A 14,354-nucleotide genomic window follows, 5' to 3' on the forward strand; every position below is an offset into this window, starting at 1 on the left:
GATGGAAAACAGTCCCAGAAGAGATCAGACGTCCACCTTCTTATGGGGTCACCCAAAGTGATATAGCGAGGACTTGACAACGAATTCTTACATGTATGCTTACTTGTATAAATGTAGTAGAACACCCGTAAAGGTTTCTTTAGTGGAGATGCTGTTTTTCTCCTTAGACCATATGATGCAGATAAATGCCACTCATGGAATGATATGTGAAATTAAAAAAGGGAAGCCAATTAGGGCAAAGCAAACCCCTTTTGTTTTTATATAAAAAATACAGACGACCAGTCATACCCAAAATGGGAAACAGAGATGGACTTCAGCTGACACAGTAATATCCGGATATCACAATGCCATATGCTCCCCTCAATGGATACGCTGGTTTTAAGACATCAATGTAACACTGTATCAATGCGTTTCGACGCTCAATGGCGTTTTTATCAAGATTAAACAGTGTATTTAACACTGGCGTGCAGCCTCTCATATATGGTCAGCAGACCATATATGAGAGGCTGCACGCCAGTGTTAAATACATTGTTTAATCTTGATAAAGACGCTGTTGAGCGTCGAAACGCTTTGATACAGTGTTATATTGATGTCTTAAAACCAGCGTATCCATTGAGGGGAGCATATGGCATTGTGATATCCGGATATTACTGTGTCAGCTGAAGTCCATCTCTGTTTCCCATTTTGGGTATGACTGGTCGTCTGTATTTTTTATATAAAAATAAAAGGGGTTTGCTTTGCCCTAATTGGCTTCCCTTTTTTAATTTCACATATCATTCCATGAGTGGTATTTATCTGCATCATATGGTCTAAGGAGAAAAAACAGCATCTCCACTAAAGAAACCTTTACGGGTGTTCTACTACATTTATACAAGTAAGCATACATGTAAGAATTCGTTGTCAAGTCCTCGCTATATCACTTTGGGTGACCCCATAAGAAGGTGGACGTCTGATCTCTTCTGGGACTGTTTTCCATCACCTTATTTCTCCTCCACACAGTGGAAAGAACTTTTTCTCATATACAGTATTACACTATGTTGTGTTTAATTTTTTGTTCCATGTAAACAATATCATCGGAGTGAGGACTATTCAAGTGAAGGGACATTTGGAGCGCAAAAAGTGAGATTGTACCTTTTTTTTGTTACGCATTGTTTATATAGGTTGGTGACCTATTTGGTACTGTCTATTTGCTGCTCTTTTGCAGCGCATTAGGAGGGATCTCTTTTATTTTAATATAAAATTAGTGTAGAAAACACACAGGTATTCCTGCATCCAAAATATAATTGGTCCTAAAATAGCAAACGATCAAGGTGGAGGATTACCAGAGATCGGCGTAATATGGGCCTCAAGATATTACTATGGAGTCACCGGCTCCGGAACCTGTCTCCTCTGTGCCCAATCACACTTCCGTCTGGTCAGCCTGGTACCTTTAGGATAAAATTCACACTCTATCAACTGCTCCGAGCCTCCGACGCGTTTCAGGACGGTTCCCTTCATCAAGGCAGTAAGGTAGGAGTTTGACTGTGGGGCTATTTAAGCCATGTAACACGAATATTTCCAGGTCAAAGGTTGAAATGGATTTTTTCAATCTATGTACATTAAATCGTTATATGCTCCCTTGTGGACTCTATAACTCAATATATCTTTAAACATTCATAAATAACAATACTAAAAACAGATGGGATTAAAAAACAATACTCCGTGACCGGACATCCTCGTCATCCTATTTCCGGTTACGCGATCGTGAAATCCGGCTGGAACTAATTCTAAAACATATGCTCCTGTCCCGCATGTCACTCCATCGACAGGACGCTCCCTCGGTGTATAAATAGCACCAGCAAAGCTGTTAAATTTGAGTTTAAGCGAACAGGCACCGTGCTTCCGGTCCTTGGAACGCACGGTGACGAGGTGCGGCACTTCCGGGTCTGATATCCTGTCCGTCTGTATGACCTGCTTGTTATGATTCCCGTACTCCAGACCAGAGGAGATCTTATGGCAGAGGTCTGAGTACAGGAAAGATATACTGGTTTGTGGGAGCAGGAGAGCCTAGTAACCCCTGGCGCCCTAACTCCGTTGTCTCGCCCGTGTTATCAGAAATCCCCTGCGAGACTATGGTTGCTTGAGCCCATGGCAGCCGCGTTCGAAGGGCGGATTATGTCTGCCCAACCCCGATGCCCCCTCAGGTCTTAATGGGAGACAAAGGGAAATCCGAGACAGGGTGATAACAAGGGGCCCTCTGACTAAGCAACCAGGCCAGGGGTTACAAGCTAACTAACTTAACCAAAGAAGTATGTGCGGACTAGCCGCCAGGGAAAAGGACAACCAAAGATCCACTGATCCGTCACTCCTATCCAGCACCGCTGGACACCAGAGTGGACCAGGGAGAGCGGAATCCTCCGCAAAAGCTCCAGAACACAAAGATACAAAATAATAAACAGTAAGCGGTCAAGCCGCAACACACGGCTATGCCGCGACTCACGAACACCACAGGATGTTAAAGGTGCTCGGTCAGACTCCAGGAATAGATGACAAACTTCCGAGTACAGGATCACTGAGGACAGGAACAACCGGATTGAGCAGGACTGGAAACTCTCTGTAACTGACACAGGCAAACAGGAAGCTATCACCGGCGTCTGTGAGAAGTCCAAAGGGTGCTTATAACTGTGAGCTCCCCAATCAGGAGCCAGACTGGGTACTCACAAGTAATGCCGTGCAGCTTGCATGCTGCACGGCCAGCACACCATTAATACAAATTAGAAAAGACCCAGCAACGGGGAACACGGCCCGAACGTGGCGTCCCCGTTGCTAGGGTCTGAGCGGCTCCGTGCGCCCGGCGTCCAGCGTTGCCAGGGAGCCGGCGGCTGTACGCGCACGGCGTCCCTGGTTGCTAGGCGCCGGGCCGCACCGACGAGCGGACCCCGGCGCCTAACAGTACCCCCCCCTTGAGGAGGGGTCAAGGAACCCCTAAAGCCAGGTTTCTGGGGAAATTCTCGAAAAAATGCCCTCTTGAGCCTCGGGGCATGGAGATCCTTATCCAGGACCCAAGACCTTTCTTCTGGACCATAACCTCTCCAATGCACCAAAAAATAAAGCCGACCCCGGGACAACTTGGAATCGAGAACCTTCTCCACCAAGAACTCCTGCTGACCCTGTACATCTATTGGTGATCTCCCCTGAGATATCTTACGAGGAAATCTACTGGACGAGACAAATGGTTTCAGCAAAGAGCAATGGAAAGTATTTCCGATCCGTAAAGTTTTTGGTAAACGTAACCGGAAGGCAACTGGATTGACTTTTTTGATAATGTGAAATGGTCCAATAAATTTAGGACCCAATCTGGCTGAGGTTTGTCGAAGTTTAATGTTGCGAGTCGACAACCATACCCTATCTCCTACTTTAAAAGTGCACGGCCGCCGGAGCTTGTCAGAAAATCTCTTTTCCTGAAATGCCGCTTTTCTGAGAGCCAGGTGCACTTTTCTCCAAATGAGCCTAAGATGAGAGGTCAAGGTCAGTGAGGAGACAGAGGAATGTTGAAAAAAGGAATTTGCTCTGGGGTGAAAACCAAAAACTGCAAAAAATGGAGACACATTGGTGGAGGAATGACAGGCATTATTGTAAGCGAACTCCGCCAATGGAAGAAACTCAGACCAGTCATTTTGGAGTTTGGCCGAGTACAAACGCAAATATTGTTTTAGTGATTGATTAACTCGCTCAGTCTGCCCGTTGGATTGGGGATGGTAGCCTGACGTTAAAGATAATTTCATCTTCAATGAGACACAAAAAGATTTCCAAAACTGTGCAATGAATTGTGGACCCCGATCAGAAACAATATCAGTGGGTAACCCATGGAGTCTGAAAACATGGCGGAGGAACAAGACTGCCAATCCCTGGGCAGATGGCAATCGGGGAAGAGCAATGAAATGGGCCATTTTGCTAAAACGGTCCACTACCACCCATATGACTCGGCATCCGGCTGACAGAGGGAGGTCCACCACAAAATCCATGGAGATATGAGACCATGGCCTAAGAGGAACATTCAAGGGCATAAGCTGACCGATAGGCAAAGAACGGGGAACTTTATGCTGTGCACAGACCTGACACGAAAAAACAAACTCTTTAATGTCTTTGGAAAGACCAGGCCACCATACTGAGCAGGAGACTAATTCCAAAGTCTTAGCGATTCCCGGATGCCCGGCAACTTTGCTATCATGAAACTCCGTCAAAACAGTTGCTCTCAAAAACTCAGGGACAAAAAGACGACCAGCAGGAGTATTTCCAGGAGCTTGATGTTGAAGCAGCTTTAACTGGGTAAATAAATCCTGTGTGAGGCCTGCCCGAATGACTGAAGACGGAAGTATGGGAGTAACAGGACTGTTGTCTTGAACTGGAAGAAAACTGCGTGACAGGGCATCTGCCTTGGTATTCTTGGAACCTGGCCTGAAGGTGATAATGAATTTGAAACGAGTAAAAAATAAAGCCCAACGAGCCTGCCGGGCATTCAGTCGTTTAGCTGATTCAATGTATTGAAGATTTTTGTGATCAGTCAAAACTGAAATGATATGAGTCGCTCCCTCAAGCCAATGCCTCCACTCCTCGAAAGCCCATTTAATAGCCAGCAATTCCCGGTTACCAACATCGTAGTTGGATTCAGCAGAAGAGAATTTCCTGGACATAAAGGCACAAGGATGTAATTCAAGGGAATCCGGATCCTTCTGAGACAGGATAGCCCCTACTCCAACCTCTGAGGCATCAACCTCAACAATGAAAGGCAATTCTGGGTTGGGATGTCTGAGGACAGGGGCTGAGACAAAAGCTTGTTTCAAGGCCTGAAAAGATAACTCAGCTTCACGTGACCAATTGGTAGGATCTGCTCCCTTTTTAGTCAGTGCCACAATGGGAGCAACTAGGTCAGAGAAAGAGTGAATAAATCTTCTATAGTAGTTCGCAAACCCTAAAAAGCGCTGAATTGCTTTTAAGTTGGTGGGTTGCGCCCAACTGAGGATGGCTTGGAGCTTTTTTGGTTCCATACGGAATCCCCGAGGGGAAATAATGTATCCTAAAAAGGATACCTCCGTGACATGAAATTCACACTTCTCCAGCTTGGCATATAGGTGATTTTCACGTAATTTTTTTAGAACCTGACGCACCTGGGTAACATGTTGTTCTACCGAGTCAGAATAAATCAAAATATCGTCTAAGTAGACTACAACGAATTTTCCAAGAAATTCACGGAGCACATCGTTAATGAGATCCTGGAAAACTGCCGGAGCGTTAGACAGGCCGAATGGCATAACCAGATACTCATAGTGGCCTGACTGAGTACTGAATGCCGTTTTCCACTCATCCCCTGACTTGATTCTGATGAGGTTATATGCTCCTCTCAGGTCAATCTTAGAAAAAATCACAGCCGAACGTAGCTGATCAAAGAGGACAGAGATCAGTGGCAGAGGGTAAGTATTTTTTACTGAGATTTTATTCAAGGCTCTAAAGTCAATGCAGGGTCTGAGTGAACCATCCTTCTTCTCTACGAAAAAGAAGCCTGCACTTAAAGGGGATTTAGATGGCCTGATAAATCCTTTCCCTAGGCTTTCTTTAACATACTCATTCATGGCCATGGTTTCAGGTCCGGACAATGCATATAACCTTCCCTTAGGCAAAGTGGCACCAGGAATTAGCTCAATAGCACAATCATAAGGCCTATGGGGAGGCAGAATATCCGCATTGCCCTTGGAAAAAACATCAACAAAATCCTGGTATTCCACAGGAATGGGTGCGGGAATGGCAGCAGCTATTCTGATGGGAAGCGTAATACATTCTTTATTACAGATGGTACCCCATTGTGAGATCTCCCCCGACTGCCAATCAATGATGGGATTATGAAAGGCCAGCCAAGGGTGACCCAGAACCACTGGAACTGCTGGGCAATGGGTGAGGAAAAACTCAATTTTTTCAGAATGCAGAGCTCCTACCGAGAGTAGAACAGGAGGTGTACAGAGAGAAATAACCCCATTGGACAAGGGACTCCCATCTACCATGCATGGTGATACACCTACCCAAGGCTAACTGAGGAATACCTAAGGTCTTGGCCCATGTTAAATCCATAAAGTTCCCTGCAGCTCCACTGTCCACAAAAACAGAGACCGAGGAACAGAGGCTGCCAAAGGAAACTTTAGCTGGGACTAACAGTGAATTATTTGAGGAGATAAGCTGCAGACCAAAGTGAACCCCCTCACAATTCACTTGGTCGAGACGTTTCCCGACTTGTTCGGACAACTACGGGCAAAATGTCCCTTACCTCCACAGTATAAACAAAGACCAGAATTTTGCCTTCTGGTTCTTTCTTCAGGAGACAGTTTGGAGAGACCTATCTGCATAGGCTCCTCTATGTCTACAGGGATGGAAAAAACACAAGGAGTTGACCCGACAGATGCTCCTTTTTCAGCCCTCCGCTCTCTGAGCCGACGATCAATCTTAATAGAGAGCTCCATGAGTTTATCGAGAGTCTCAGGAGCGGGATACTGAAGGAGACTGTCTTTTATAGACTCAGATAAGCCGAGGCGAAACTGACTGCGCAGGGCTGGGTCATTCCATCCACAGTCATTCGACCAACGGCGAAACTCCGTACAATAATTCTCAGCGGGATTCCTACCCTGTCTGAGAGCACGCAACTGAGTCTCGGCGGATGCCTCTCTATCAGGGTCGTCATATAACAGTCCTAAAGACTTCAGAAAGGCGTCTACAGAAAATAAAGCCGGATCGTCTGTCTTTAAACCAAAAGCCCAGGTCTGAGGATCCCCCTGAAGCAGAGAAATAATAATTCCAACCCGCTGAGCCTCCGTACCTGAGGAGACTGGTCTCAAACGAAAATAAAGTTTACAAGACTCTTTAAAATTAAAAAACTGTTTTCTATCCCCAGAAAAACGGTCAGGCAGATGCATTTTTGGTTCAGGAATGACCCTTTGGGAAGTCCGTAACAGATCTTCCTGTGACCTCACCCGAAGGGACAGATCCTGAACCATCTGAGTAAGTTCTTGAATCTGGCTAACTAGAAGCTGGCCAGGATTTGGCCCGACACCGGTGGGATTCATGAGGCCGACAAATCTCCCAACTGAACAAGGGAAAAATTAACTCCTGTTAATTTTAAATTTTAGTCTGGCCGGTGATAATGTTATGATTCCCGTACTCCAGACCAGAGGAGATCTTATGGCAGAGGTCTGAGTACAGGAAAGATATACTGGTTTGTGGGAGCAGGAGAGCCTAGTAACCCCTGGCGCCCTAACTCCGTTGTCTCGCCCGTGTTATCAGAAATCCCCTGCGAGACTATGGTTGCTTGAGCCCATGGCAGCCGCGTTCGAAGGGCGGATTATGTCTGCCCAACCCCGATGCCCCCTCAGGTCTTAATGGGAGACAAAGGGAAATCCGAGACAGGGTGATAACAAGGGGCCCTCTGACTAAGCAACCAGGCCAGGGGTTACAAGCTAACTAACTTAACCAAAGAAGTATGTGCGGACTAGCCGCCAGGGAAAAGGACAACCAAAGATCCACTGATCCGTCACTCCTATCCAGCACCGCTGGACACCAGAGTGGACCAGGGAGAGCGGAATCCTCCGCAAAAGCTCCAGAACACAAAGATACAAAATAATAAACAGTAAGCGGTCAAGCCGCAACACACGGCTATGCCGCGACTCACGAACACCACAGGATGTTAAAGGTGCTCGGTCAGACTCCAGGAATAGATGACAAACTTCCGAGTACAGGATCACTGAGGACAGGAACAACCGGATTGAGCAGGACTGGAAACTCTCTGTAACTGACACAGGCAAACAGGAAGCTATCACCGGCGTCTGTGAGAAGTCCAAAGGGTGCTTATAACTGTGAGCTCCCCAATCAGGAGCCAGACTGGGTACTCACAAGTAATGCCGTGCAGCTTGCATGCTGCACGGCCAGCACACCATTAATACAAATTAGAAAAGACCCAGCAACGGGGAACGCGGCCCGAACGTGGCGTCCCCGTTGCTAGGGTCTGAGCGGCTCCGTGCGCCCGGCGTCCAGCGTTGCCAGGGAGCCGGCGGCTGTACGCGCACGGCGTCCCTGGTTGCTAGGCGCCGGGCCGCACCGACGAGCGGACCCCGGCGCCTAACACTGCTAGTACTTGTTAGAGTTAGACGATTGGACACCGTGCTTCCGGTCCTTGGAACGCACAGTGACACGCAGCGGTACAATAGGAATAATAACATGCAGCGGCACAATAAGAATAAATCATCTTATCAAAAGATTTATTAAGCATTCTTTAAAATGATTATTATGTCCATAAATTCTTTTCTTGGGTATGCTCAGTAATTTTGGTTAAAAATGAAAATAACCAACAATTTCCGTTTCCTGGAGCGTCTATCAACATGCATGGCTGTTCCTGGGTCCCACTGGAGTACATTAATTCCTAGAAAGATGGCAACTTTACTCTCTTGTCCTAATTAGGAGGACAGAAAGAATATCACAGGTGATTGAATTCAATACATATAGAATCAAAAGAGGGGAAGGAAACTATTAAAAGAAGGGCTAAATAAAGTGCCCTATACGGTTGGAAGGGAAGAAATGGAAGAAAGTAGGAGAAAAGGACTAAAGAAAAGTGTGACTATAAAAACCACTTTAATTCAAAATCTGCGTTAAGTCCATTAGGTACGAGGCTCTTGAGTTTATATATCCATTTCATTTCATTTCTGGCCAATCTCGTAGTTTCGTCTCTATATTTCCAATTATTTTAAATTTTTTCGATAGCTAAGTGTCACGATCCGGGGTACAGGACACTATTATTTACCTTTCAGGTGTCTCCTGAGGCTGGCTCAGCGTTCCAGGGCCGGGTCTCAGTCATGCTGCTGATATCCTCACTTCATGTCTCCTCTCTGCCAGTCTGCAGATGCTGTCACAAGGAACTCTTATTGTCTGGATGGTGTTTCTAGCCGCCGCGGCCTCCGCCGCCATTGCTGCGATTCTAGTGCTCAGATGGCTCTGCATGGCGTCTCCTGTCAGTTACGGCCTCTGCCGCCGTCATTGTGGTTCGGGTGCACGGGCGGGTCTGCGTGGCGCTTCTCGCCTGCTGTGGTCTCTGCCGCCGGCTCCGTGTGTCTGGTGCGCGGGTTGGCGTCCATTGGCTCCTGCGTCCGTCATTACTGTAAACCCCCATGTGGTGCTACAAACTAGATTTCCCTCCAAGTGCCAGTATGGGCGCAGCCATGTTGGTCCTAATCACATGACGCTATTTCCACCAATCCACAGCATTGCTGAACTCTGCCTGATTGATCATCCAATCCCTGCACTGCTGAGGGCATAAAGAGACTGATCATGAACAAGGAAGTTGTCAGTGCTTTGGTTGTCATTACCAGTGTAACCTATCTCTGCTCCTGATTGGTTGATTATTAAGTTCCAGGTATTCCAGCTCCTGTGTCTTCATTCCATCAGAGACCAGCACCAATCACCACCTTGCGGTGCAGCCTGACTTCACAGTGTCCTCACTGCTCTCTGCTACTGGCAGTGCTCTAAAACACCGTCTTCCAGCGCCTGGCTCCCAGCGGTGTTCAGCTTCACAGTACTATCGATGTTCCGCCATCGGTTTCCTTGATACCATCGGTGTTCAGTCATCTATTCTTCAATATCACCGATCCCTAGCGTTACCAGTGTCATTCAACTCACCTCCTGTTAACACTGGTTCATCTGCACTTCTTCAACAGTTCTCCATCACCGGTTCCAACTGGCAAATCTGGCAGTCTACATGTACGATCTACTCTACAGTACATTCAGCCTCTGTACAACATCTGCGGACCAGTTCATATCTCCATCTTATTATTTCAGCATACAGGTGTTGGTGAAAGGACTTTCCATCTCCTAATCTCCTAACCCCTCAAGCTAGTCTTGTTGTGGATACCACACCTAAGGACATTTCATCTATTGCTGCTTTTAGTGGAACTGTGTACTGTTTTTAATAATTTCTCATATTCTACTACTGCTACTGCCGTGTACCATCTGAACTGTGCTGAATAAATATACATTAATTTTATCCTTGTTGTCGTGGTCACACCTTCGGGCATTCGTGGAACAAATCTATCTGCATGTCTAGAAGTCCTATACTGCCGCCCAGGTTTACATACACACCAGCCCCTACAACTGAGGCCACTCCTGGTCAGCACCAGCCCTCAGTTGTGACAGTAAGCACTGACCTAATGAATCCGGCCGGAGACTAAGATCAAGCGACCGGGCCAAGGCAAGAACATGCAGCCCACCTTGAACAGCTGGAGGCTGCACTGGGCCATGTGATTCGGTGTCTCCAAGACCTCTCCTCTCAGCTGGATGAGATACTCTCCGTGGTTCAGGGGCGTCCAGTGTGCCGACTGCAGTACCTACAGTGGTAACCCCACCCACCATACCCATTTCTGCTCCACGTCTCCATTTACTGACTCCAGCGAAATTTGATGGCTCTCCAAAAGCCTGCAGGGGATTCCTCAACCAGTGTGAAAATAAAATTTTACTCACCGGTAAATCTATTTCTCGTAGTCCGTAGTGGATGCTGGGGACTCCGTAAGGACCATGGGGAATAGATGGGCTCCACAGGAGACTGGGCACTCTAAAAAAAGGTTAGGTACTATCTGGTGTGCACTGGCTCCTTCCTCTATGCCCCTCCTCCAGACCTCAGTTAGGGAAACTGTGCCCGGAAGAGCTGACATTACAAGGAAAGGATTTTGGAATCCAGGGTAAGACTCATACCAGCCACACCAATCACACCGTATAACTCGTGATAAACTTACCCAGTCAACAGTATGAACAACAACAGAGCATCAGACAAACCTGATGCAACCATAACATAACCCTTATTTAAGCAATAACTATATACAAGTATTGCAGAAGAAGTCCGCACTTGGGACGGGCGCCCAGCATCCACTACGGACTACAAGAAACAGATTTACCGGTGAGTAAAATCTTATTTTCTCTAACGTCCTAGTGGATGCTGGGGACTCCGTAAGGACCATGGGGATTATACCAAAGCTCCCAAACGGGCGGGAGAGTGCGGATGACTCTGCAGCACCGAATGAGCAAACACAAGGTCCTCCTCAGCCAGGGTATCAAACTTGTAGAACTTTGCAAAAGTGTTTGAACCCGACCAAGTAGCTGCTCGGCAAAGCTGTAATGCCGAGACCCCTCGGGCAGCCGCCCAAGAAGAGCCCACCTTCCTTGTGGAATGGGCTTTTACTGATTTTGGAGGCGGCAAGCCAGCCGCAGAATGAGCCTGCTGAATCGTGTTACAGATCCAGCGAGCAATAGTTTGCTTTGAAGCAGGAGCACCCAGCTTGTTGGATGCATACAGGATAAACAGCGAGTCAGGTTTCCTGACTCCAGCCGATCTGGCTACATAAATCTTCAAAGCCCTGACTACATCTAGTAACTTGGAATCCGCCAAGTCACGAGTAGCCGCAGGAACCACAATAGGTTGGTTCACATGAAAAGATGACACCACCTTTGGCAGAAATTGCGGACGAGTCCGTAATTCTGCCCTGTCCATATGGAAAACCAGATAGGTGCTTTTACATGACAAAGCCGCCAACTTTCCACGTGAGATATTTTAACTCCACGGTCTTAAGCGGCTCAAACCAGTGAGATTTCAGGAAACTCAACACCACGTTAAGATCCCAAGTGTTAGGCGCCGGGGTCCGCTCGTCGGTGCGGCCCGGCGCCTAGCAACTAGGGACGCCGTGCGCGTACAGCCGCCGGCTCCCTGGCAACGCTAGACGCCGGGCGCACGGAGCCGCTCTGAACCTAGCAACGGGGACGCCACGTTCGGGCCGCGTTCCCCGTTGCTGGGTCTGTTCTAATTATTTTATGGTGTGCTGGCCGTGCAGCTTGCAAGCTGCACGGCATTCATTGTGATTACCCAGTCTGGCTCCTGATTGGGGAGCTCTCTGTTATAAGCACCCTTTGGACTTCCCACAGACGCCGGTGATAGCTTCCTGTTTGCCTGTGTCAGTTGCAGAGAGTTCCAGTCTTGCTCAATCCGGTTGTTCCTGTCCTCAGTGGTCCTGTACTCGGAAAGTTGTCATCATTCCTGGAGTCTGACCGAGCACCTTTAACATCCTGTGGTGTTCGTGAGTCGCGGCGCAGCCGTGTGTTGCGGCTTGTCCGCTTACTGTTTATTATTTAGTATATTTGTGTTCTGGAGCTTTTGCGGAGGATTCCGCTCCCACAGATCCACTCTGGTATCCAGCGGTGCTGGATAGGAGTAACGGATCGGTGGATCCTTGGTTGTCCTTTTCCCTGGCGGCTAGTCCGCACATACCTTTGGTTTAAGTTAGTTAGCTTGTAACCCCTGGCCTGGTTGCTTAGTCAGAGGGCCCCTTGTTATCACCCTGTCTCGGATTTCCCTTTGTCTCCCATTAAGACCTGAGGGGGCATCGGGGTTGGGCAGACATAATCCGCCCTTCGAACGCGGCTGCCATGGGCTCAAGCAACCATAGTCTCGCAGGGGATTTCTGATAACACGGGCGAGACAACGGAGTTAGGGCGCCAGGGGTTACTAGGCTCTCCTGCTCCCACTACCAGCAGATCTTCCCTGTACTCAGACCTCTGCCATAAGATCTCCTCTGGTCTGGAGTTCGGGAATCATAACATTATCACCGGCCAGACAAAAAAAATAAATTAAAAGGAGTTAATTTTTTTTCACTTATTCAGTTGGGAGATTTTGTCGGCCTCATGAATCCCACCGGTGTTGGGCCAAATCCTGGCCAACTTCTAGTTAGTCAGATTCAAGAACTTACTCAGATGGTTCAGGATCTGTCCCTCCGGGTGAGGTCACAGGAAGATCTGTTACGGACTTCCCCGAGGGTCATCCCTGAACCAAAAATGCATCTGCCTGACCGTTTTTCTGGGGATAGAAAACAGTTTTTTAATTTTAAAGAGTCTTGTAAACTTTATTTTCGTTTAAGACCAGTCTCCTCAGGTACGGAGGCTCAGCGGGTTGGAATTATTATTTCTCTGCTTCAGGGGGATCCTCAGACCTGGGCTTTTGGTTTAAAGACAGACGATCCGGCCTTATTGTCTGTAGACGCCTTTTTAAAATCTTTAGGGCTATTGTATGACGACCCTGATAGAGAGGCGTCCGCTGAGAGTCAGTTGCGTGCTCTCAGACAGGGTAGGAATCCCGCAGAGATTTATTGTACGGAGTTTCGCCGTTGGTCGAACGATTGTGGATGGAATGACCCAGCCTTACGCAGTCAGTTTCGCCTCGGCTTATCTGAATCTATAAAAGACAGTCTCCTTCAGTATCCCGCTCCTGAGACTCTCGATAAACTCATGGAGCTCTCTATTAAGATAGATCGTCGGCTCAGAGAGCGGAGGGCTGAAAAAGGAGCATCTGTCGGATCTACTCCTTGTGTTTTTTCCATTCCTGTGGACATGGAGGAGCCTATGCAGATAGGTCTCTCCAAATTGTCTCCTGAAGAAAGAACCAGGAGGCAAAATTCTGGTCTTTGTTTATACTGTGGAGGTAAGGGACATTTTGCCCGTAGTTGTCCGAACAAGTCGGGAAACTTCCCGACCAAGTGAGTTGTGAGGGGGTTCACTTTGGTCTGCAGCTTATCTCCTCAAATAATTCACTGTTAGTTCCTGCTAAAGTTTCCTTTGGCAGCCTCTGTTCCTCGGTCTCTGCTTTTGTGGACAGTGGAGCTGCAGGGAACTTTATGGATTTAACATGGGCCAAGGCCTTAGGTATTCCTCAGTTAACCTTGGGTAGGTGTGTCACCATGCATGGTTTAGATGGGAGTCCCTTGTCCAATGGGGTTATTTCTCTCTGTACACCTCCTGTTTTACTTTCGGTAGGAGCTCTGCATTCTGAAAAGATTGAGTTTTTCCTTACCCATTGTCCAGCAGTTCCTGTGGTTCTGGGTCACCCTTGGCTGGCCTTTCATAATCCCATCATTGATTGGCAGTCGGGGGAGATCTTACAATGGGGTACCATCTGTAATAAAGAATGTATTACGCTTCCTATCCGAGTAGCTGCCGCCGTTCCCGCACCCATTCCTGTGGAATACCAGGATTTTGTTGATGTATTTTCCAAGGGCAATGCGGATATTCTGCCTCCCCATAGGCCTTATGATTGTGCCATTGAGCTAATTCCTGGTGCCACGTTGCCTAAAGGAAGGTTATATGCATTGTCTGGTCCTGAAACTGTGGCCATGAATGAGTATGTGAAAGAAAGCCTTGGGAAAGGATTTATCAGGCCATCTAAATCCCCTTTAAGTGCAGGTTTCTTCTTCGTAGAGAAGAAGGATGGTTCACTTAGACCCTGCATTGACTTTAGAGCTTTGAATAAAATC

Source organism: Pseudophryne corroboree, chromosome 9 (assembly GCF_028390025.1).
Source record: "Pseudophryne corroboree isolate aPseCor3 chromosome 9, aPseCor3.hap2, whole genome shotgun sequence".
Lineage (NCBI taxonomy): Eukaryota > Metazoa > Chordata > Amphibia > Anura > Myobatrachidae > Pseudophryne > Pseudophryne corroboree.